The sequence below is a fragment of the Suricata suricatta genome, chromosome 7, assembly GCF_006229205.1.
Source record: "Suricata suricatta isolate VVHF042 chromosome 7, meerkat_22Aug2017_6uvM2_HiC, whole genome shotgun sequence".
NCBI classification, from domain to species: domain Eukaryota; kingdom Metazoa; phylum Chordata; class Mammalia; order Carnivora; family Herpestidae; genus Suricata; species Suricata suricatta.
The window spans coordinates 139,917,252-139,939,101 of NC_043706.1; the positions used below are offsets into that span (position 1 = coordinate 139,917,252).

The following is a 21,850-nucleotide window of genomic DNA, read 5'->3' on the forward strand; positions in this document are numbered from 1 at the left end:
TATTTTATTTGGGTCCTCTATTTTACTGATGAGTCTAGTTGGAGGTTTATTAATTTTGTCCATCTTTTCAAAGAACCAGCTTTTAGTTTCATTGATCTTTTCTACTGTCCTTTCAGTCTCTACTTCATTTATTTCCATTCTGATCTTTATTATTTCCTTTCTTCTACTAACTTTTGGCTTTGTCCTTTTTCTGTTTCCTTTATATATAAAAGTTAGGTTGTTTATTTATTTTTCTTGTTTTCTTGAGCTAGTCCTGTGTTGCTATGAACTTCCCCCTTAGAACTGTTTTTGCCGCATCCCATAGATTTTAGAAAATTGTCTTTCCATTTTCATTTGTCTCGAGATAGTTTGTGAGGTCATCTTTGATTACTTCATTAACCTGTTGGTTGCATAACAACATATTGGTTAGCCTTCATATGTTTGTGAGTGTGTGTGTCTGTATGTGTGTGTGCGTTTTCGAGTTTTCTTCTTGTAATTGGCTTCTAGTTTTATACCATTGTGTTCAGAAAATCTCCTTGATATAATTTCAGTCTTCTTAAATGTAATGAGACCTGCCTTGTGGACCAACATGTCATCTGTTCTGGAAACTATTCTATGTACTCTTGAAAAGAATGTGTGAAACCTCTGAAACCCATTCATGATACATCTTAGAAATGGATGGAAACATCTCATGCCATAGTTCTCAGGTTGCAAATTGGAATCACCTGAGGAACTTAAAAAAACACTGATTCCTCAGCCTCACCCTCCAAGATTCTGATTTAATTTTTTGAATTCTTCTGGGGTTGATTAAATTAGTCTTTAATAATGGTTCAGGACAGTTGGGAACATAATATTATGGAAAGATCTCAAAAAACCATTTTCCATATCGCTTTTTCTGAAGACACTTATGAAGTAATGTTGTTTTTCTCACTGATTGTATTATTCTTGTTAGTTTGTTTGTTTTTAGTTGTACATAATGCCCAGATATTTTAGAGAAATTTTTAACCAATGTAACACAATTTTAAGTATTTTAAGTATGTTTAGAAACTTTTGAGGCTCATCACTCCCATTAATTCAAATCCAGAATGTTGATTTTAATTTTTATCTTTCTACCAGTCTAATCTTCCAGAAGACATTTTAGTAATTTGCAAAATTAAGTACAGAAAATAATCAAATAGGCATTTGGGGGCACCTGGGGGCTCAGTCAGTTGAGCATCTGACTCTTGGTTTCAGCTCAGATCATGATCTCATGTTTCGTGGGATCAAGGTTGGTATTCTCTCTGTCTCTCTCTCTGCTCCTCCCCTGTTTGCTCTCCCTCTCTCATAAATAAACATTTTCAGAATAAGTAAAATAGGCATGTATTTATCTAGATTCATAAATAATGGTATTTTGTTATCATATTCTTTTAAATAAATTTCTGATCTTATAGAAAAATAAACAAAACCTTAGTAGGAGAGCTACATCCTCCTTCCTTTTCCATCGTCCTGTTCTTCCAGAAAGTATTTATATGTATCATTCCCAAATATATATATATGCATCCAGACATTTTGTGGCATTGTATATGTGTATATATATCATTAAATTTAGGAACTCTTCTTCCGGTTACCTTTATACCTGGGCCAGTCTGTTACAGTGCATGTTTCGCTAATGCCTTTTATCTCATGTTCAATTCACAAATAGGGACATGATGTCAGTATAAGGGGGAGGTTCATATATGGTTTTCCCCATATTGTTAATATTTTATGCCACCAAGTAAGAGCAGCTGAGTGAAAAGAATACAAGCACAACTGAAGACAGCATAGCAACAGAGTAACACAATGTGATGCACACGGCATCAGTCTTCCTGTTCTGTTCGCATGCTTGCTATTAAAAGTGTTGAAGTGTTATCCGACTTTGTAAATCCTTACAGCACCTCCTGGCATGATTTTATTTAAAAGAACAGCAGCATATTTACTTCAGTATTTAATTTCCAAAGTTTAAAAATGAACTGTGCTAATAACTTTTTATTAGAATGATTAGTAAATGCTCTGGTTACCAAATCACATCGATTTTTATGGGCTTTTAAACATTATTTTTCCCATACACCTTATTATTTCTAGTGAATGATTTGCAGAACTGGTAGATTTTCAGGAATGCATGTCCTGTGATAGCAGGAACGCTTGGAGAAAATTCATTTACCTGCTGTATCATATTCCCATTGCACAAATAAGCCAGTGCGTTTGTCCATTTATTTACTGAGGGATTATTAGGTTTCTACATTTCAGTACTGCATCATTCTGTAGGGTTTCTTGTGCACCTGTGCCAAAGTTCACCTGATGTGGATTGCTGAATAATGAAATGTAACTTCAACTTTAATAGAGGTTGTCAAATTTCTTTCCAGAGTAATATGTGCATATTCATATTGTCAGCAGAAGCCAAAAACTCTTGTCTCCTAAATCCTGATCATCATTTGGTGGCATCAGACAAAACTGTACTAATCCTAAGGGTATGAAATGTTACCTTGTTTTAATTTTATATTTCCCTGATAAAAAGTCATGTGGGGGTGGTTTTTTCCCTAGCGTTTTAATCAGATGAGTTTCTTCCTCTGCGATGTGCCTATTACTAGTATTTGCCCATTTTTCCGTTGGGTTGTCCTTTTCTTATTGTTGTATAGATATTCCTTATAGTCGTTTACTCTGGATATGACTATGATATGAATGCTTTCTAGATATAGACTCAAGATATTTTCTCCTAGTTTGTGACTTTTGTTTATAATGTCTTTCTTTTTCTTTGATGCATGGAATTTTAAATTTAATTTTCAGTAATTATAGTTATCAAATTCTCTTTTTATGATGTGTATTTTGTGACTAGTTTCAGAAATGTTTTTTTCATCCTGATATGTTGTTTTCTTGAATATGTTTTCTTCTTATCATGTTCCACAGATTATTGATTATTCCATCACTAATTCATTTTTTAAGATGAGAGGTAAGGCTTTAATTTGGTGTTTATAAAGTCTTTCTTTTTCTTTGATGCATAGAAACTTTAAATTTAATTTTTAGTAATTATAGTTATCAAATTCTCTTTTTATGATTTGTGTATTTTGTGACTAGTTTCAGAAATGTTTTTTTCATCCTGATATGTTGTTTTCTTGAATATGTTTTCTTCCTATGATGTTCCACTTATCCCGTCACTAATTCATTTTATAAGATGAGAGGTAAGGCTTTAATTTGGTCTATTTCATATGGAGAGCCCCCCATTCCGTGCCTTTTATAAATAGTAACTATAGACTGTCTATTCCTTTTCATTGGTCAATTTATCTATCTCTGAGCCAGCATCACATGGTCTTAATAAATCTTGGTATTTGGTGAGGTGAGTTTCACCAATTTGTTACCATCCTCTTTGACATTCTTCATCTCTTACCATCCACAGGGATTTTAGGATAAGTTGTCAAGCTTCGTGAAAATCTTTTTGGGATTTTGATGCAAATTGTATTGAAAGCATAGGATGCCTGGAGGACAACGGCAATCTGTTCTTAACCTACTACTAGTAGTAGTAACCCTACTACTAAGGGTTCTTTAAACTATAATTATCGAATTTTATCAAAGATACTCTCTGTATCTTTTGAAATGATCATAAGGGTTTTTATCACTCTTTTTGATTTGACTTAATGTTAATTATATGCATAGATGGTATTGTAATGTTACATCATCCATCCATTCTTGTATGTGATTTCATCATGATGTGTTTAGCTTTTAAAAATGAGTATCAGTCATCATTATCTATTTTGCTTATCAGGGAGCAAAGTTTTTCCCAGCGACCCACCACAATCCTGTATCTTGTCACCACAAATAGGTATTAGTGTTAAGGTAGCATCTTAGTCTGTTCTGGCTACTGTTACAAAATAGCACAGACTGGGTGGCTTAAACAACCGAAATGTATTTATCTGAGTTCTGGAGCCTGGGAAGTCCAAGATCAAGGTGCTGGCCAGTTTAGTTCCTGAGGAGGGCTTCCTTCCTGGTTTGCAGACACATGACTCATGTGTCTTCATGTCCGTTCCTTACTCAGTGCAAGCACACAGAGACACTCTCTTACTCTTCATCGAAAACGGCTAATTCCAGCCACCTGGGTGGCTCAGTTGGTTGGGTGTCCAACTTTGGCTCAGGTCATGATCTCTCAGTTTGTAGGATCAAGCCCCCTAAAGGGCTCTGTGCTGACAGCTTAGAGCCCAGAGCCTGCTTCAGATTCTGTGTCTCCCTCTCTCTCTGTCCCTCCTCTACTTGTGAGCTCTTTCTCTCTCTCAAAACTAAACATTAAAAAAAATTTTTTTAACTGCTAATTCCGTCCCAAAGGCCCTACCTACCCTCATGATCTCATTTACCCTAATTACTGTCACAAAGGGCCTGATCTCCAAAAACTATCACCTTAGGGTTAGGGCTTCAACATACACATTTTGAGGGACACAAATATTCAGTTCATAACAAGTGGGAAACTGGTATTACTGAGTTTGGCTCCTCTTTTGGCACTGAGGAAGGTGCCCATCTTCCTGGAATTCTTTGCTGCTAGAACAAAATGATGTTTCTATAAACTGAAAGAAAACTAGAATTTTCCTTTAGGAAGAAAACTAAATATGTGTACTACACTTGCATTCTACAAAAAATAGTTAGATTTAATGCTTTTCTTTTAATATATTTCTGAACAATTATTTCATTTACAAAAGGGAAAAATTCTTATGTAGGGTTTTAAGAAAATAACTAAAAAAGAAAAAAGATAATACATATAAACTCTTTCACTAGAGTCAATTGCTCTTGAATTATTCTTACAAAGCATGTCTATATCCTTTTTATGTAAGATTGGAGCCATATCATACATACATTGTTAATGTATTTTAAATATTGGTACCTGACATTATATTGTCATTGCTACTTTATTAATTGTTTTGATTTGATTTAATGATGATTTGTTTGGCTTTTTGTTTCTGTCTTCATATGCGATCTGCTGAACTTATGTATGAATTCTTCTGGCTTTGATCATAGACTTCTTATTTCTGCTCTTATGTAGTATTTTCTTTCTCTTCTACCCCCTTATTTTTTTACTGAGGTTTTGTTGGAATCTCAGTAAAAGTTTTGACTTTCTTTTTAATAAACGTCTTTCTTTGTAATACCCTTATTTTTATTTATTTATTTTATTTTTTCAATGTTTTTGGTTTTGAGAGAGAGACAGAGTTTGAGCAGGGGCGGGGCAGAGAGAGAAGGAGACACAGAATTCAAAGCAGGCTCCAGGCTCTGAGTTGTCAGCAGAGCCCAAAAGGGGGCTCAAACCCACAGACTGCGAGATCATGACCGGAGCCAAAGTCAGATGCTTAACTGACTGAGCCACCCAAGCACCCCAATACCTTTATTTTTAATAGACATTATTATTCTTATTACTAAAAGGTGTGTAACTATATTTTTGGTTTTGCTTTCATATGATTGTTGTTTCTGAGGAATTCTTTTTCCTATTGGTTGGGACTTTATGATCATGTTTTTATAATGATTTTTTTTTATTAACAAACATAGATTTGTTGCTTGATGGTTATGTAATTTGGTTTCTATAATTTTAGTTGCTTAGAATTTGTTAATGTTATCTTTTTGGTCTAGAGTAGAATCATTTTCTAGAAGTGTTCTTTGGAAAGTTGAAAAAATTTTTGCTTGGTCCATAGCTGTTCTGGATTGTTAACTGTGGAGAACTTATTTTAGTTGCAAATTATTCCAGAAACCATCTCTATAAACATATTTTTTACTATTCAATAATATAAACCATGAATAATAATGATTAAGTCTCTCCTAAATCGGGAGTAGGCAGATAAGGCTTGGTATTTCCTCCTGTCTTTTTCCGATATCCATATTTAATAGCCCATAAAAGATTGATTTCTCCTAGTTTATCTAAATGGAAGACTTAAAAATACAACAAATTGCTAAAAATCTACTTATTTTTTAAAATTGTTTAATGTTTATTTACTTTTGAGAGAGAGAGAGAGAGAGAGAGAGAGAGAGAGAATCCAGAAAAGCAGGCTCCAGGCTCTGAGCTAGCTGTCAGCACAGAGCCCGGTGCAGGGCTGGAACCCACGAACTATGAGATCATGACCTGAATGAAGTTGGAGGCTTAACTGACTGAGCCCCCCAGGTGCCCCAAACATCCACTTATTAAGTGTTCATGGCTCTTGTCATTTTTATAAGTAAGGAATGCAAAAATGTACAAGTTACAAATGAGTATTACAAAACAATGGGACAACTGCATTGAAATGTATTCTTTTGCTTCTCTTTAACCTTCGCAGAGGACTTATCAAATTCCTGTTTTAGGAGTTCTGAAAATGACCTAAGGATAGCTGACAATCTTTACTCAAACTTACTTATAGGACCCAGAATTCTAGAACTTGTCTAGAGTAGTTCAATTATTTTATTTTCTGCAAAAAACATATTTATATTTTCAATGCATGTATTTCATATTCCATGCCGTTAAAATGAAAATTCTGAAAGAGAATTCAGGAAGACGTATTGATTTTGCTTCTGCTTATCAAAAACTGACTTAAAGGGGCACCTGGATGGCTCAGTTGGTTAAGCATCCAACTTGGGTTCAGTTCATGATCTCAGAGTTTGTAGTTTGAGCTCTTTGCCGGGCTCTGTGCTGACAGTGTAGATCCTGCTCAGGATTCTCTCCCTCTCTGCCCCTTCCACACATGCTCTTGCTCTCTTGCTGTCTGTCTCTCTCTTTTTTAGAAAATTTATTTTGTTTTTTTATTTATTTTTGAGAGACAGAGAGAGACACTTTGAGCAAGGGGGGGGTCACAGAGAGACAGAGACACAGAATCTGAAGCAGGTTCCGGGCTCTGAGCTAGCTGTCAGCACAGAGCCCGATGTGGGGCTCGAACCCACGAACATTGAGATCATGACCTGAGCCGAAGCCGGACGCTTAACCAACTGAGCCACCCAGGCGCCTCTCTGTCTCTCTCTGTAAAAAAATTCCATCTGCCACTTTGGGGGCTTGTGCAGCACATAATTGCCAGACAGTGATCTCGTGTTGTTGAGCAGACCACGGTATCTCTTTTGTCAGAGATAAAAAGTAAGGCAAGGGAAGAGTTGAGGTTTAATATTTAGCCCCCCAGAACTGAAACTCTAAAGCATCTGTAAGGTAATTCAGTTAGTCTGTGGTGGAGAAGTGTTACATTCACAGAGATTATTTTTAAGTTTCCCATATACATGTAAGACTCCTAGAGTAAAAAAAAATACATATATGAATTTTATTACTTACCAAAGTCACTGCCATTCAGAAGAAAGCATGTGAATTTAAAGGGTAATTGTGCTATATAAATAATAATTTATACTTTGGAATTATCCTCCAAATCCAATTCAAGTTAAAGTTATCAGTGTAGCATAGGTTAGAGAAAGTAAGACTAAAAATATATGATTGTATAATAAATGCCAAATAAAAGAATGAGTGAAATATAAATCATAGCTAACTATCTTATTTTTCTGCTTTTTACGTGGAAGAGAATCCATGGAGAAATATATTTTACAGATTATCTATCCGAAATTAAAGTAGCTATGAGTAAATAATCCCTGAGACAAACAGTAAATCCTTTACCAAATCTACTGTGCTTTGTATTAAAAAAAGTTATTTTTACATGATAAAACTCTAACTTCATTTCAAAATTAAGCAGATGACACACTTCAGTGCTTTCACATGAACATAAAAAGTTTTGAATTTAAAAAATCATATTTAAATGTGTTTTAGAACTTATGATTATTGAAACAGAACAATTATGAAATAAATATTAATTTAAGTAATAATGAGGCATGCCTTTGGTGTGTTTTACATTCCTATGAAATTTCTTAAATAAATGATATATTGTACTTATGATCACACCAGATTATATATATATCCAGAGTGGTTTACATATATAAAACTATCTTCTGTCACTATTAGGAGTAAATAATGAAGGTATTTTAGAAGGTCACCAAATATGGCTTTTATAATATAAAGTATGAAGTATACTTGGCCCATGTCTTATAATTCTTTGTCCCTGTGCCCCTCAACTCTTTGCACAGTGTTCCAGACATTGGGGAGGCTCAGTTGTATTTCCTTATTGTTTAATTCTAACTTATTTTGTAAAACTAATTCATTCAACCATGAGTGTCTATGTACACAATTCATCACATAGAAAATACTATAGGTGATTGATTGGTTAAGAACTTCCTATGGATGGAAGACCCTTCTCTATATCATATTTGTCCTTCTATTTATATAAGTAGAAGATAATTGGATTGATTTAAAACTTACCAACATTTGATACTTGGGTAAGAACCACAGGAACTGTGTTTAGATTGGGACCTACAAAACCAAAGGAATCAAACACCTTAGGAGGATCTCAAAGGCATAAGTCAGCGCCAGTTCGGGGTATATTGGACAAGATCGAAATACCTCCAATGACTTACATAGGATGTTTCCAGTCTGTGTCTGTTAAAAACGGCTGCTGTGAACATTGGTGTACAAGTCTGTGTGTGGATTTGACTTTCTCTCTCTTGGTTAAATACCTAAGAGTCGACTAGTTGCACCAACTGGGAAGGGGCCGAGAGAATCAAAACCGCATCGTGTCAGCCCTCCTCCAGCTGGTTTGAAGTTAGTAACAGCAATGACAAGTTCATCCTTGTCATCTCTGAGACATTCAAAAGAACTCACAGAGTATGAGGGTTGATCTTGTAGGCCTATAGTATGTAAAATAAAAGAAAAAAATAATTGTTCTTATTTTTATAAGTATAAAATGTGTACAGCACCATTACTGTAATCTGAAAACCTCCATCATTGATTTATATATGGCATTAAATATACAGTTATTATATGAGCTTATTGAAGTATTATCAGTTAGATTATGAAAACAGCATAATTTTCTCCATTAAATATATTTATGTCTGCATTTATTTTTTTCATTGTAGGTTACCCAACATATATTAATGTCTAGAATTTCTTGTTAAAAACTGATAGTACTTTTAACATTTTGCTTCATTTGTTGAGATTTATTTGTTCCTTGTCCATAAAACTTGATTTTATGTTGCCTTCATTTATTTTCTTTCAGAGATATCTTAGGAATCCTTCACATTTTATAAGGAACCATAAATTTATTTCAGCCTAGGGCCAACAGCTAGCTTTCATGTTGACCTAGATGCATAAGTGCAATTTAGTCAGTGAATTTTGAAAATTTGAGAGATAGTACATTAAACTGGAATAATGAACCAATAAAAAATTTTATAGCATTTAGAAAAATTGTTTTTCATTTTCACTATCACTTTACTCATTAAAATTATTGTAGTGTCATAAGGTAGACTGTGTATGTTTTCCCAAGGCTTGAAAAGATCAACAGATCTTTTCTGGTGATCAGATGCATTGACCTGAGTGCATGATAATGAAATCTTGTTTGTGGCAAGGAGACCGGCCATTTGGAACTAGGTTATCCATCTTCAGATAATGGAGTATTAGTTTTGGAAGATCTTTCATCTGGTGTCTGTAGTGCTCCTCATGGGTTACGTGCTATGTATGGTCAGTTAAAATTGTTCTCTTCATACCGTCCTGGCCAGTGTGTGCCCTTGGGTTTAAACTTGCAAAGCATCAAATGCATCAGCAGCAGGTGGAAAAACTGCTACAGTTTCAAGGGGTTTTTATGGAGATTAAGTGAAATATTACAGTGACTCATAGGCACATGTTCAGCAACATGGAAGTCAAATGTAGCAAGTGCTCATGAGACAGTGGTTTTATATTTTTTACGAATCTGCTAACATGTAATTGGCCTGTCCTATAAACCAGACCTTTAAGGGTTTTATAGGATTCTGATCTCCTTGATGCATTAGCCATGTGCGGTCGTGAGTTATGTGTTCAGGAAGGGACATTAATGCTTACCCCTCACTAAGGCGCTGTTTCCTGTTTGCCTGATCACTTCATTGGCCTTTACCTTGTTTTCAAATGAACTTAATTCAACAAGGAAAGTTGTTAGAGTGCTGAAAAGTGTTTCCAAGCTGAACACTTTGTATTATTTTGGGGTGATATATGAGTCAAGCAATTCTTTAATTTTTTTTTTGAAGGAAGCATTTTACAATAGTGTTATATCTAACCATGTAGGTATTTGTGTTTAGCATTATATTTAATGAGAATGACTTATGTTTTAAGTAAATAATAAGCATCTGAGAAGGAAAATTTCATGTCTAAGTATATTAGATTGCAATTTGGCAAATAAGTACATGAATCCAAACACATAGAGATTATGGAGATAATTCAGGTTCTCATTAGTCATTTAGGCATTGGGGTGTAAATGTTACTTGTTTTTTCAATTCAGTTCAGCTGCTATAATTAAACAATATTATTCATCCAGCAGCAGGCCTGAAATCTTCTGTATCCTTGCAAAAGATAGTAAAGAAAAAAAAATGTTTTCTATAAAATGTGGTTTACCTTCAGTTAGATTTTCTTTTAAGTTTTTAGTCTTTTTCTTAATTGTGGATGAAATAGAGCCTCTCAGATCAGTGATATAGGCTAATTTCAAATTTTCTCTAAATCTCAGATATACTTTTCATTTTTCCTAGTCTGGGCTTAAATTGCTTTGCTTGCATTCGTAATCAGAAATTGATTGGGTTGCTGTGGAAACTGGAAAAGTGCGTTGGTCGTTGAAGACAAAATGCAGAAGTACTGTTATCATAATTGTCTGTCATCCTAAATGGCTATCATTCTGAACAGTATGTTGATAAAATGTTCAAACTCCAACCCTAAAAGGCTTCTCTTCAGAATACTGCTTTGTGGTCAGTATTACTCCTCTAGATTGATTTTTGTAACAACTACCTTTGTTACATATTTAATTTGTTTCCACATTGAACTTTTTTGTTACACAAAATGAAATTAGTTTCCATTTTATTCATACTTATAAGGCACATATTAGGAAAGAAACATGAAACACAGTAAAATATTGTTTACCCAGAAGCCAATCATCCGAAACATTTCAACTGCTAATCACGAAGACATAAAATAAGTGAAAAAAAATCAGTTGCAGAAAAGAATTTTTAACATCTGGTAATAAAGAGCAAGAAGCGAAGGTCTGTTTTACACACACGCACACACAAGCAATATTATTCGTTTTACCATGTGAAAGCAAAGATGAGTTCTGCTTGTCTTTAAAAGTTTGTCTTTGATATAAGAGTTGAGAAAACAAAGATTAGCCAAAGGGAATGAGGAGGAAGGAAAATAAAAAGAAGGAAGGTGTCAAATGGGCTCAGCAATAGGAATGTTGGGATTAAGAAGGAAGAGAGCATGGGTTCCAGTGGTACAAATTTCCATTAACACCAGCAACTCTTCTGGAAACTTCCATTGTTTCTTTGACTTCAACAAGAACAAATACAAAAAAATTATTGGTGACTTCCAAAGTTTAAAATAAAATATTCCCAATCCCTCATAAATACTGAGAAACCAAGGGCTGCAAAAGAGAAACCAACCAACTAAAGAAGGTTAACACAATGTAGCATCTGAACAATGAGCCCCATGTTGAAAGCAACTGAATTCGACTCTGGGTGTCAGGGATGTGCAGAATATGGTACTTTAGTTCTACTTTTATAAACAGTTTCAGACAATGAGCCAAGAAATATGCCTTAGGAGAAAAATATTAAAATATATAATATGTGTGACAGAGTCTAAATGATGTATTTTTTGACTTAATGTATTGTTGAGATTTGGATGCTAGTCTTGGATACTTTGTTCCACCAAATGTATACCTCAGAAAGAAGTTTCAAATGATTGAGCTTGTTTTGTGCATGCATAGTGAGACTGTATCTTTAGCAGTGAGTTCTTGTTTTCTTTTTAAGAAATACAACATAGGTAAAAAAATATATATATACATATATAGCAGTTTTCATATACTGTGTATCTTGATGCACAGTTGAAATTGCTTTGGCATATTAGATTTATTGACAAGTTAAGTGGAAGGGGAAACATTTGTCTAGATATATGTACCATATTTCATACTTTTGGTTGTTTTGAATAGGTAATAACCATTTAAAAGTCGGAAGGGCATCCACTTAAAAATGTTTCAATCCATTTCTCCTTTATGGAAGCAGACAGATATCTGTGTGTTTTACAGAGATATTTTATGCATTTTAAGCATATACGTATATATGCATTCATTATATCAGACTTCTTAAGTTGAGCAAATCTGAGGGTTGTAGAGTATGGTATTATAGTTACATTTTGCCTTTTTCTTATCATATCAGGTTAAGCAACTCTACATCTGTCTTCTGACCACTTTGTAAAGTGCCCATTGTATTTGCTTGCCCATTTTTCTATTAGTTGTTGTTGTTGTTGCTGTTGTTTTAGTGACTTGTGAGCACTCTTTATATACTATAGCTCTTCAGATCTTTTATTGGCTATATGTTTTGTAAATCTCTTTCCTCCTTTTGTGGCTTGTCTTTTCACTCAATAGTAGAGTCTTCTGATAAACAAAACTTATTAATTTTAATGTCAAATTTATCAAGCTTTTTTCACAATTAGTACCTTTTTATATTGATTAAAAAGTCATTCCCTATGCTGAGGCTATAGAAATACCCTTTTAGGTGGCTCAGTCAGTTACGCATCTGACTCTTGATTTCCGCTGAAGTCATGATCTTACAGTTCATGAGTTCAAGCCCCCCATCAGGCTCTGCACTGTCAGCACAGAGCCTGCTTGAGATTCTCTCTCTCTTCCCCCCCTCTCTCTCTGCCCTTCCCATATTCATTGGGGGAAATAAATAATAAATAAACTTTAAAAATACCCTTCTTACATTAAATGAATACTTTAAAAATATCCTTTTACATTATATCATAAACTAAATAAATTAAAAAATACCCTTTTTACATTTAGATCTATAGTCCACCTGCAATTCATTTTGAGCAAACCATGAGGTAGGATCAAGTTTCATTTTGTCAGTCTACATATCTGATTGAGCAGGCACTTTTTTTTGGAAATACCACCATTCCCCCATGGCTCCACAGTATGGCCTTTCTCACAGATAAAGATTTTTAATATAGGAAACTTGTGAAATTTGCCTATTAATTTTAGTAATACACATGTTGATGTTTTGGATTTTTGGTATACATAATGATATCATATGTGAATACAAATTTTTTATCTTCTTCTCAAGTCCATATAACATTTTGTTCTTGACTTACTGAATGGGGTTGGTCTCCTGCTTCATTGTTGATTAGATAAATAATAGTGGACATCCAGTTTTACTTTAGATGGCTTTATAATTAATGCAATGTTCCTCTATTTCCAATATACCTAAAGTTTATATATTACATGTTGATTTTGTAAGTTTATATGTATTGAGATGATCTATTTAGTTTGCTAATATTTTGTTTGAATTTTATATTTATGTTAAGAAATGATACAGACCTATTATTTTCCATTTCACACTATCCTTTTTGTATATACCTGTATATTGTGAAAATAAAACAAAAAAGCCCTAGCATTTGAACATTAAAAAATGTATAGGTCAAAAATATAGCTCAGTATAAATATGACATGTTTGCTATGTGTAAATGCAACAGTAAGATATAGTGGCTTTATTGTCAAAGTCCTCTAGTTTTGTTTTGTTTTGAGAGAGAGAAAAAATATGTGGGGGAGAGGGGCAGAGGGAGAAGGAGAGTATGTTCAGCAGGCTCTGCGCTCAGTGCAAAGCCCAGTGCAAGGCTCAGTCCCACCTGGGACCATGACCTGAGCCGAAATCAAGAGTCAGGCACTCGGCCGGCCAGGCAGCCACAAAATACTCCAGTGTTATTTTTAGCTTCTCAACAGACAGCTGTGTACTATTTTCCGAATTATTAATTTCCTTGATCTTGTACCTTCTTTGTAAAATTAGGCATTTAAAATGTATTAGTTTTAAAGCGTCTTCCAGCTCTGGATCCCTGTGACATGCAAACAGTGGACGCTTGTGCATGACTCTGAATATACATAAGCCTATGGTAAGTTCGTGTCTTTTCTCTTGACTATAGCATATTTTCAGCCTATGTGTAGGATTTTAAAAATCAACTTCTATCTGATCTTGAGTGGCTCAGTTTTAGCTCAAAACTAATTTTCACATGACTACTTAGTTCATTATTGATGATACATTGTATAGACCCATAGATAATTGTAGATAGGCATATGCACTATGACACAATCATTTTAAGAACACAGACAGCAGAGCCAAACTGACTGGCTTAGAAATCCTAGTTATCCTATGTGTTCAGAGCTATTTCTCTCTTTCCCAGTTTTCTTCACCTACAAAGGATGATAATAAGACTATATGCTTCATAAGGATATGCGAACAAAATAAGTAAGACATTCAGAACACTATGACCACTGCCTACTAAACAGGTTTTCTGTTTTTATCAGTATAGATATCAATACCATGGCTTGATAATAAGCTATTTTTAGCCTTAAACAAATAAAAATGATCACTTATGTATAAAATTTACAAATATGCTTTCCAGATATTTTTAAAAGAAAAATAGTATAAATTTTTAAGCATGAATAGTATTTACACGTCTTTCACTCAAAAGATGACAATGCTTTTGACCCGACATGTACAAAAATGCTAAGCTTTAGGGAAGTTCTTCTCTTTTTGGTGTTAACATAAAAGCCTTTGTGTTTCTAGCCATTGAATAAAACTTGGGCTAGTTCTTCATAAATTGACATGGAATTTCCTTTATTCTATGAATAAAGTGGGTAGAGGCACATTTGTTGAATAAGGATAAACAGCTCCCTAGAATACAGAACTGCTCAGATGATTCCCACTGATTACAAATTATCTTATTTATAAATTTCTAAGACCAGATTTCATTGAACAAAACAATAAATTGGTGCCACTATGAGTAAAAATACTTTTGTTCGTCAAGGACATGGATGTGCCCTTGCGTTTTATACATGGTGTTTTCATGAGCATTGGTATTAGCTTAGGATCTTGACACCTGATACAGCTATGGTTTCTATATTTTGAGAGCCATGAGAGTTTTAACATGATGTCATGTTTCTGAGAATATTCATGGTCAGTGAGAAAACATACAGAAGCTGTGCATCCACATGTAGCACCCATAAGGGTAGGATTAACGTGAGACTTAGGAAGAGAAATGGCAGGTATCATCCATTTAAAAATTTTTATTTATCATTTTGAGAGAGAAACAGACAGCGCACAAGCGAGGGAGGAGCAGAGAGGGAGAGACACAGAATACAAAGCAGGATCTGGCTCTGAGCTGTCAGCACAGAGCCTGACCTGGGGTTCAAACCCCCAGACTGTGGACTGCAAGGTCATGACCTGAGCCAAAGCTGAGTGCTTAACTGACTGTGCTACCCAGGCACCCCAGGAGGGGTCATTCATTTAAGTAAACTTTATAATACACTTATTCCATAATTTTATTTTCTTAGGAATCACCCTTCCAGACTTACTAATAGTTACAGTAGCTAATGTTTTCCTCACCACTTTGACCAGGTCTAAACATACTTTGGGGGACAAAAGCCATATGTTTCTTTGTTATACAGTAATAGTAAATGTACGACTCAAGAATCTTAGACAACGAAAATTGCTGAAAATATACTTAATAGACTGGTTATGTATGAGTTATTATTTTTGACTACTGTAATACAAATGCAGCTTCAAGTATATTATTTTTTTAACAGTGTTTTTTCTAAAAACCCAATATTTAGACTATTTTTCTTGAAAATAAGCCTTCAGATATGTACGTTGTATGTGCTCTGACAGCCCAGAGGTGGACCCTGGGGCAGGGACTCTCAGGCAGGTAATTTGTGCAGGGAGAGCTTCCGGGGAGTAAGTGCAGCAGGAGAGGGAAGGGGAAAACCCGAGCAGGTATGTGGCTTCACGGAAGTCTAACCTCAGCCTGGTCCCGTGAGGAATTTGCCCCCAAAATGCAAACCGAGGCAGAGGAGGGACGCTTTTGTGCATGAGAGCCCTTTATGTGCCCTGCCACAGCATCGTGGCCACTGGCCCGGCCAGGCCCGGTGGGGGCTCAGCTCCCAGGCCCCTCTGTGCCACCCACTCCACTTTCCCAAGTGCAGCTCTCCAGAGAAGGTTACAGACCGGAGCCGTCAGCCACCGCAGGGTCCCTAGGCATCTGCAGGGAGCACTGAAAGCCTAGCACAAGCCACGGTGGGACCTCCATGACTTGCTGATGGAGTCCATACCGTGGCGATCAGTGGAGGGGAGATGCAGGCAGACTGAGGGTCAAGGACATACTTTGAGAGGCAAGAGTGAGTGTGGAATGTTTCAGGAACACTGAGAATGACATTGTCGCGGGGGGGCGGGGGTGAGGCGCTTACAAAGGAGCAGCTCAGGGAGACAGATGAGGAGCAGGGCACCAAAGCCTGTGGGCCAAAGGAGTTTCAGGATCGCGCAAAGCCAGTGGAGATAGGTCATGGCTTGATGTGATGAGGAGCCACGGAAGGCCAGAGTGGCTGGACAAGAGGGAAGCAAGCAGAAAGGTGAGATGGTAGGACACGTGATAAGAGAGTGGGCATTTAGAAAGTGCAGAGCTTCACGGGCCTTTGGAAGGCCTTGCTGTGCTTTGGCTTTGGCTTTGGCATTTTCCCTGGGGTGGGATGGGCCATCAAAGGATGGTAAGGGAATAGCGATCCACTGAAAAGGTCACCTGGGATGTCGTGTCCCAAACAGACCAGAGGGCTGTGTGAGCAGAAAATGGGAAGATCTTGCAGAGCCTGAGGAGCCATGTGACGGTGACTTAGAGGTGGCAGCTGCAGTGGAGATGTGGAGACTGCACATACTCCGGGTAGATGCCCCAGCTGCCGGCATCTGGTGCTGGCTGGGACATGCAGGGCTGGGGACGTGGGTGAGGAAGTACAGGAATGAAATCCTCTGTGGCTTCCCTTCTGGTGGCTCATCTCCACAGGTGCCACACAGCCTTCCCACGTGGCTGATGGCCTTTGCTCTCCGCCCCTCTGGGGCTTAGACTTCTCTCCCACACACTGTCCTTGGAAAGTCGAATTCCTTTACTTAACCCAAGAAGAACCATTTAGCTCACTGCTTTGACATGTCTCTGGTTCCACCTCTGCATATCCAACGCCTCATTCTTTGTTTGCCCTGCTAAATTAAGCCATTTACGGCCAAGTCTTACCCATTAGCAGTATAGATGAGTTGTTAGAATCTTTTTTTTTATTCTTTTTCTCTTCCCTACAATTATTTTTAAATAGGAAGAAACAGGATCGAGATTTATTTCCCCACCAATATGAAGGACTCCGTTACCTTTAGAAATCATAGTATATTTTGGTTTTGAATAATTCTGCACCCCACTCCACTATTAGTGCTCAGCACTGTACGAGTTACATAACTCTTAATAGAATAGTCACATGTATTAGATGGTAATATCTGGATTTAGTAAGCAGTGGAATTGATTCACGAGGGTTAAGTGAATTGCCTAAGATAAAAAGCTCGGTAAGGGAAATTTCAAAAGCCTATCTGACTGATCCTAAAATCATCTCCTTTGGGAGGCCTTTAAAGATGCAAGGACACAGATCTAGTAAGAAGCTCTGTGTGGGCAAGGAACTCTGCTCTCCTATTCATGGCTACATTAACTGGCATTAGTAAGTTCTCAATAAATAATTGTTGAATTAATGAATGAATCAATTTATAAGGCATTATCAATGTGACACTGAAACTCTGGAGGAAGAGAAGATCTTTCTGACTGGAAACCTCCTAGCAGATGTGGTATCCTAAGGGGTCTTTAACACTGTGAAGGATTTCAACAAGTTGACAATGGGGAATCAGTTATACCCCTAGCCAAGAAAACACTGAAAAAAACCAAGGAGTTATGTAAAGGCATAGTTTCCCTTTGGTTGGAAACACCGAAAATTGAAGGTAGAAAGCTCATTCTTGAAGGACCACTTAGGACCTTGATCTCCTGCTCCTTCATTCATTCTTTCTACATTGGAGAACCTTCTGAAGGGATGTTAAGGAGTAGGAATCATAGGGCCTTGGGATTCCTTCTCTTTATATTATTCATGAGTTTTAGCTTAAGAAGATAATAAGCATATGAGTAGGGTTTTTTTTAAAGACTTCTAAGAACTATTCATTTTTTTTGGTCATAACTGAGCTCAATGTGGTAGAGATACCTACGGACTTTAGACTATGTGTGTTTCATGATGGATACCCACTCACATTATGTGAATAAGTTACTCTCCATATCTCACATGCTAACGATACCAGATTTCAAAATCAATTTTACATATACAGCAGTGAGTAATCAATTTAAGAGGCAGATCCGTTTTGCATTTTTCAAACACAACCTTTGCTTTTCATTCTGATGGGAATTCTATTGATTTGAGTATAAGATTATTTTACAGCAAAGTGTAACCTTGATTTATATCCTGATGTTAAGTATTTATACTAGTTTATCCTGTGTGTGCAGTATTTTATCTCTATAATTACACTACCTGGGCCAGGTTTGCTTTTTAATGACATTTAAGAAGACACTTAACAGAATATTCACTAAAATGCATGTGAGTTCTGATTTCATGAAACCTATTAATGATCCTGGCAGGTTCTCTATTTTTTTAGATTTTGGGATTGTCTCACACAAATCAGCAGTATCCAGGCCTTCAAATTTACAATATCCATTCACACTTTAAATGCCCTTGATTGATAAAAATACATGTGACAGCAAAGTAGAGCTCTGCTTTTAAGCTGTTAGAACATAAAATGATTATGGCCGCAGTAAGTGTTATTATGGTCTTAAGATGTTTCCTGAGGGACTCAGCAGTCTCCCGCACTTTCCTTAAGACTGACCCTCTCTCCTTGAGAAGAAGCCAGGAGAGAGAGCTGTGGGGGGAAGCCCACTGTCGGGTCACCTGTCATGGCGCTGACAAGCCTCTGATAGAAAACCTAATTTACAGTTTAAGAAGCACATCCATTATCCTTCCGATTTTAAAATAGAACATACATCAGCAAAATGATAAAAGAAAAGTGCTTAAGAATTATGAAAGTCAAGGACTATTTCATATCATAAAGTCACAACCCTTTTTGAATATTACTTTAAATTATAGCCAAGTCTAATGATATTCATGTGTTCTGTTCTCTGAAAATTAGTATCACAGTACTTCAACTATTGAAAATCTAATAATCATGGATTAACTATTGACTCCCTTTTACATTTAGGTAGGCGATATTGCTGGTATTTCGATAATTTTTTTATGAAACAGATGTGCACAAGGACACTGTTAGGAAAACTTAAATAATGAATATTTTTCTGTTTACTTACATTAAAAGTGCACCATTGTTTTATTTCTAATCAAATGTCAGTTGGTAATTTCTTATTACTTTCTTTCTCATTCCTTCCTCTTGACTCTCCAGTTATTCTCAAGTAATGAATGATATGCAAAAATATCCAGATATTTTCTTAAAATTCTACTGTCCTCTTGAAATCCAAATAAACTCTTTTGAAGTTTTCACACACAAACCTTAAATTTTCTTTTAAAAATCCAAATAAACTCTTTTGAAGTTTTCACACACAAACCTTGAATTTTCTGTATTACGATGATCATAAACTCCATCACAGTAATGGTGTTATAATAATTAGTAGTGTGGATTAGATAATTTGAATTTTTCTAGCATTCTCTTACTATGTGCTTATAATGAAGCAATCCATAAACATATTTTTATAATAGGCTAATTTATTAGAATAAGATTTTAGATTTGACACTTCAGAAGCAGAAATGTTGAAGTATTTGCTTTGTAGTCTACTCTAGTGAAATTCAGAGTTATTAACTTACCCATACCCATGATTTATTCTGCCTCTTACTAATGTTTTCTATGTTAGTTATTTACTGGCTATAAAATGAAATGTTTGCCCTATCTTTTGTACATTTTAGTGGATGATGCTTAGCTTATCTCCTTTCTATCTAATTTTACTTTAAATATGCATTAATAATTAATATACAAATAAGAACAAATATTAAAACATTGTTAAAGACTATATATCCACACTTTTACATTATGTTCACATATCTTCTACTTTATTTCTATCCAACTACCTACCTACCTACCTACCTACCTACCTACCTCTATCTACCTAAATATTAGATCTATTTGACCCTACAAGGTGAGGTACTGTTTAAATTGGGCTACTACTGGCTTTTTACCTGTCTGCTTATCTCATGATAAATTTTAGGCAACTCTTCGGAGGCCCCTTTATGGGAGCAAGGGGAAAACCTTGAAGACCATTTTTGGCACATGAACTCAGTACCCAGTATTTCTCTACTCCTAACCTTCCTTCTAATCTCTTCCCTCAGCTGTAGGACCATCTAATTTCAGGATCCTTTTGTCTAAGACTCCCTCAGGAGTGAGATGACACCCTTCATCACAGCCTGGTCTGTTCCCTGGGGGAAAATGAACTCCAAATCACTCTCATGTTTATTCCATTGCAGTAAGTAATCAGTCATCTGGTCGACCATCTAAGAGCTCATCTCTGTCTCTCGTAAATCAGCAGAGCTTCTGATATATATGTAACATATGTATTATATATACATATCAACACATCACTATTTTTTATATCTATATTCATGAGAGAGATTGGCCTATTATTTTCCTTCCTATTACAACTTTTGGTCTGATTTTGGTTTCTAAGTCAGAATGTCTTCATAGAATTAGATGGGGTATATTCCAGGTTTTTCCCTTCTGGAAGAATCTCTGTAACTTTAGAATAATCTTTTTCACAAAATTTTGTAGAACATTTCAAGAACATTATTGGGATGGTTCCTTACATAAATATTTATAACTAATATGTAACTTATTTAATACTTTAATGCTGTGGGAATATTTAATCTTGGTATTTCTTCTTGAGTCAGTTGTCTAAGTTATATTTTCTAGAAATTTTCTATTTATCTGAGTTTTCAAATTTATTGGCATAAAATTGTTTATAATATATTCCTATTTTTATTCCTTGATCTATATTATGATGATCTTTTCATTTTTGTTATTGCTTATTGTGTCCTCTGTTTTTATTCAGCAATCTCAAAAGATCACTTGGTTTTATTAACCAACTTTTTGTTAATAACAAATATTTGAATTTATAGGACCAATTTTTTAAATTTTATTCATTTTATTTACTTTTGTATTCTATTTTATGTTTTTCCCTTTTCTGTATTATTTCTTAATTTATTGCTCTTATTATATTCTGTTTAAGCTTAAGTTGAGCATTTAACTAATCAGTATTTAGATATTGTCAATATTTATTTTTTTCTCAAAAGATGTAAAGTAATAAATTTTTCTCTAAGTATTGTTTCTCAAGTATTTTTTCTACAGTAATTTATGTACTCTTTAATTTTCATATTATTTACATTCCCATTCTTATTTCAAAGTCTTAATATTATATTACTATTTTTTTCCTCCTCTTCTTCCTCCCCATCATCATCATCATCTATGATATTTTTACCCACATATCAAAGTTGCTAGATACTTTTTATTTATACATTTTTAGGTGATTATCAGGTACATTTTTCTTTGTATATTTTCAGGTGATTTCATTGTCACGTGCATAATATTCAGAATCGTCATATTTGTCTTGCGGTAAAAACATATCATTAAGCAATAACCTTTTCTTTCCCTAAATATGTTTTTTCTGTCTTAAAGTCTATTTTGTCTGATATAAATAACCCAACTTTGTTCTGTTTAATGTTTTTCTGAAATGTATTTTCCATCTTTCACTTCACTCATTTTGCTTTCTTGCTGTGTGTCTGTGTGTGTCTGTTCGGTGGCTCCCGTGGAAACGGCTTATAAGCTGGGTTCTATGTCTCACCGGCTCTGAGAGTTTGGGGAGAATTTAACCTTTTTTTTTTTACATCTATTG

General features: G+C 35.3%; 1 protein-coding gene across 1 annotated transcript in view; it reads left to right on the forward strand.

Moving 5' to 3' along the window:
• The window catches only part of PACRG (parkin coregulated), a 474,436-nt gene that overhangs the window by 8,817 nt on the left and 443,769 nt on the right, over positions 1-21,850 (forward strand). The gene's annotated exons all lie outside the window — the stretch shown is intronic.